A 5000-nucleotide genomic window follows, 5' to 3' on the forward strand; every position below is an offset into this window, starting at 1 on the left:
AGGACAATTAAACAATTGCTAGGAATTCGAACGACTCTGGAGAGACTTCTCGACACTCGCCATTTCGACCATATCTTTTATCTTTTTGTTTTTAAAGAGAGAGAGGTGGGAAGGAAAGCAACAGACAAATATACTGAGAAACAGAGAGGAAGAGAGAGAGAGGTAGAGAGTGAGAGAGAGAGAGAGAGAGAGAGAGAGAGAGAGAGAGAGAGAGAGAGAGAGAGAGAGAGAGAGAGAGAGAGAGAGAGAGAGAGAGAGAGGCAGAAAGAGATAAAACTAAATTAAGCTTAATAGGAAATGAAATCATGGAATAATGCTACCAACATGACCCAAGCTAATTCCGTCCCTCACCTGTGCTGTGCAGGGCCGTGACATTCGCAACGAGGGCTGCCACGTGTGTGTCCTCCGGCAACGTGACACAGTATCGGGGATGCGTGAACTCCAGGGGCCCTGATCCCGGCCCGCTCAGCAGACGCGTCGCTGGGGAAGGGGAAGAGAGGTCAAAGGTCAAAGAGATTCGGCTGACAAGGAAAACGGTAGACATGTAAATGGAATCATATGTTATCATTGATATTGTGAGAGTAGTTATGCTAATATTATTGTGAGACTTATAAACAGATATAGTAATTCTATTACTGTTATTGGTGATATCATTATCCTTGTTATGATTATTTTCAATATCATCATTATCATCATCATTATTCATTTATCATAACATTTTCAGTATCATCATTATTATTATTAGTAGTAGTATAATCATTATTATTATGATCATTATTATCCCTATGATTCTTATCGTCACCCTTATTGTTTTTATTGTCATTATCAACATTTTAATTTTCAGTAATATTAGTATTTCCATTACTATTATCATTACTAACATTATTGTTATTATTTTATTTAAAAAATTATCATTATCATGAGCGGCAGCATTATCATTATCATTTCTATTATTGCTATCATTACTTTTTACGTTATTATCATATCATTGTTACTATTATCATTATTATCATATCATCGTTACTATTATCTTTATTATCATTATTATTATCATTATCCTCCTCATTATCACCACTATCATTTCCAATCTTTATCATTATTGTATTATTATTAACTACATCATTATTGTTATCATTAATAACATTATCGTTATTTTTATCATTATTATAATCATCATTAATATCACTATTACTATTACCAATATCCTTATTACCATCATTACTATCACCAATATCATTATTATCATTGTTGTTATAGATGTTATTATTGTAATTTCACTATTATCAATATTAGCATCTATATTAACATCATCATTGTTGTTATCATTATTACTATTATCGTCGTTATCATTATCATTGTTATCATTAGCATCACCATCACTATGATCGTTCTTATTTCATATAATTATGCTTATCATTATTTTTGTTAGCCTCAGTATTATTGTTGTTATTGTTATAATTATCATCATTATCATGATCCTTATTAGTAGTATCAAAAGTAGCATAAATCATTATCGTTATTTTCAATATTTTTGTCATTAATATTACTGTTGATATTACCATTGCCATTACTACATTAACACATTATTACAATATTACAGTTACTGTAATTATCAATATTAGTATCATTATCATTATTACAATTGATATCATTATTACTATTATCAATATTGTTTTTTATCATCATTTGATTATTGTTATTATGAATAGAATGATCATCATTATTATCATTTTTAACATGATTATTATTAAAGATGACATTATCATCATCATTATTTCTATTAAAGATCATTGATATTCATTTATGAATAGATAATAGATTGATGGATACAACGAGAGGGGGGGGGGGACGAGAGAAAAGAGAGAGAGAGAGAGAGAGAGAGAGAGAGAGAGAGAGAGAGATTACAATTTTGACAGTAAGCTAGCTAAATTACGTTCAGCATCTCCATGCAAACTATGTAGCTGTCATTACATTTTTTGTTTATACGTGTTTGCTTTGCCAATGATCATTATCACTGTTATCATTGTACCATTTTTCCTATCGATGTGGCAGTTATATCTTCAGTAACATGATCCACCATTAACTTGCTCTATCATATTCAACCTTCTCCCCTTCCCAATCCCACTGCAAACCACTCGTCAGATTTCATGATTTCCAATACGTCATTTCCTTCAGTTCATACGATCTCCAAAGGACTTGAAGCAGAGAGTTACATTAATCCAAAAAGCGATATCAGTCGGGGAGTGGACAGCGAAAGGAAATACCTCTCGGTCGGATAAAGTCTATAGCTTGAAAATTGGAATTTGTTGCATGTTACATTATGATGATCAGTTTGATAACTTTGATGATAAGGATGGTGAGAATGGGACCTTTGTTGTTTTTATTGATAACTTTATTGATGATGATGATGAGATACCGCTATTGATAGGGATTGTGAAGATGGTGATGAAAGCGATAACGCTATTGATGAGTGACGACAAGATGATGAATGTGAGAATATTGATTATGTATATGATAACATCAGTCGAGTCGCCGGATGGAATAGGATGAATGGCAATGTAAAGTGGAACTCAGGATAGTAGTGATTTTATCAATGTGATGATTGTTCTTACCATTGTTATTGTTATCCACATAGGTTCTAGTATATATTTCATTCCACTGTTACTATCTACGAAATTGTTCTTAATGCCATTATCATTAGTAGTAGTTGTTGTACTGGCATTTTCATCATTGTTACAGCCTCCGGTGGAAGGTTTATTCACGCCATGTTGAAAAACAATGATGTTTGTCTGCAGGATTACGTGAAAACCATATGGCTCCGTTTTCCAATCCCCAGGGACTAGTTGATTAAATTTTAGTGATTTACCCATCAAAGCAATCCCTATAACGCACTCCCCGGCGGAAGAGAAAAAAAACTATATATATGAAAAATATATTTTAGATATGCTCTTCAAAATTGGTTGACGTTGTATATTCTCAGATAGCGCATGACAAGTTCACACACACACACACCATGGATAGAGCTTACGCATTTGCAGATCGTGTTTTGACTCATGATATATTATATCCTCTTGCTTTCTGATGCCTTCTCCCCCCTCACACACAAAATAAATTATACCAAATAGGATAAGATAAAGTAAAATGATAGTAGTACTATTACAAGTGATATTAGTAATAATAATGATAATATTATCATTATGAATGATGTTGATGGTAATGATAGCATCAATAAGACTAATAATGATATTGATAATGATAACAATAATAATGATATTGATAATGATAACAATAATAATGATATTGATAATGATAGCAATAATAATGATATTGATAATGATAACAATAATAATAATAATGAGAATATTGATAACTGTAATGATGATAATAAAGATAATTATAATGATAACAACAATTATCAAAATGATAGCAATGATAATCATAATAATAACAACGATAATCATAATGATAATCATGATAACAATGACAATAGAAACAAGGAACAAACGTGAAACATCGTACCAAGTCTAGCGTTCCATGATACAGATTATCTTCCTGCGCATGCGCAGATGAGACAAACCTGGGAAATTGTAGTCGTAATGCAACCAACAAGAGAGGCTTACCGTCCGGAATTGGTTTAGGGAATAGAAATGAGTCTGAGAAGTGGAAAGGCAACTTTAAACTGTTGTGAGTTAAACTTATTCCTTTGAAATTGGTATTTACTGTAGTTCATATTTTTTTCTTAAGATTAGTATCCGCGTTCCTGCTGTTGTTGTTATCATTTTTTATAATTTTTTTACTCGAATTTTTATATTTTTCCTATTGTTATTCTTATCATGAATTTTATTACTATTGTTATCATCATTACCATTACTATCAATACTATTTCTACTGTTATTGTCAATATTATTATTATCATTATCATTATCATCATAAACATTTTTAGTATTATCATTATCCCTATTATTATTTTTAGTATTATCTATTTTAATATTTACATTATGATTGATATAATTATCTTCGTTATCATTATTATTATTATTTCTATCATTATCGTTATTGTTATCTTTCACTTTTACTTTGTTATCATCTTATCTTTATTTCACTGTTACTATTATCATGACCAATATTTTCATTATCATTATCTATATTGTTGATAACTGTTGATATTATCATGATCAAAGTTATGATCATCATTTTTTTATTATCATATTTACCATTATCATCATTACAATTGCCATCCTCATTATTTTGTTTAACTATGCTGTTATCGTTGTTGTAATTGTTACCATTATCATTATCATCATTAGTATCACTCATATCATTATCTATCATCATTATCATTATTGTTTTAAACCTTTTCCTTGTCGTGCTACTACCATTTTCTCCATCACTATCATAATAGAAATCCATCCTGCTATTATGTCCATCCTAAATATCTTCCCATCATCATCAAAATAAATTCCTTTGTCCTCCGATTTACATTTTCTATTTCCAATCAAAAAGATTATCCCTGACATCAATCACATGTAGAGCACTGGATTGCGTAATAACTCTCTGGATTGAAGGAATAATTGAGGAGGTTATACGCAATTTGCATGTGATATCTAGCATCTCATGTCTATTCGCTCTTTCAAGTTTTCTGGGGTTGCTTGTCTCATTTGTTTTCTGTTCGCTGCCTCTCTTCTCTCTTTCTCTTTCTCTTTCTATTACTCTCTCTCTCTCTCTCCCTCTCTTACTCTCTCTCTCTCTCTCTCTCTCTCTCTCTCTCTCTCTCTTACTCTCTCTCTCTCTCTCTCTCTATCGCTCCCCCCCCCCTTCTCTCTCTCTCTCTCTCTCTCTCTCTCTCTCTCTCTCTCTCTCTCTCTCTCTCTCTCTCTCTCTCTCTCTCTCTCTCTCTCTCTCTCTCTCCATCTCTCTCTCTCTCTCTCTTCTCTCTCTCTCTCTCTCTCTCTCTCTCTCTCTCTCTCTCTTTCTCTCTCTCTCTCTTCTCTTCTCTCTCT

At 32.1% G+C, this 5000-nt stretch overlaps 1 long non-coding RNA gene across 1 annotated transcript in view; it reads right to left on the bottom strand.

Moving 5' to 3' along the window:
* Positions 1–334: 334 nt before the first annotated feature.
* The window catches only part of LOC122251194 (uncharacterized), a 169766-nt gene continuing 165100 nt past the window's right edge, over positions 335–5000 (bottom strand). Inside the window, exon 2 of the long non-coding RNA XR_015192254.1 lies at positions 335–480. This is a non-coding gene — a long non-coding RNA (uncharacterized LOC122251194). The remainder of the gene's footprint in view (positions 481–5000) is intronic.

The sequence above is a fragment of the Penaeus japonicus genome, unplaced genomic scaffold (assembly GCF_977035675.1).
Source record: "Penaeus japonicus unplaced genomic scaffold, GWHDUDI00000001_assembly GWHDUDI00000025, whole genome shotgun sequence".
NCBI lineage: Eukaryota > Metazoa > Arthropoda > Malacostraca > Decapoda > Penaeidae > Penaeus > Penaeus japonicus.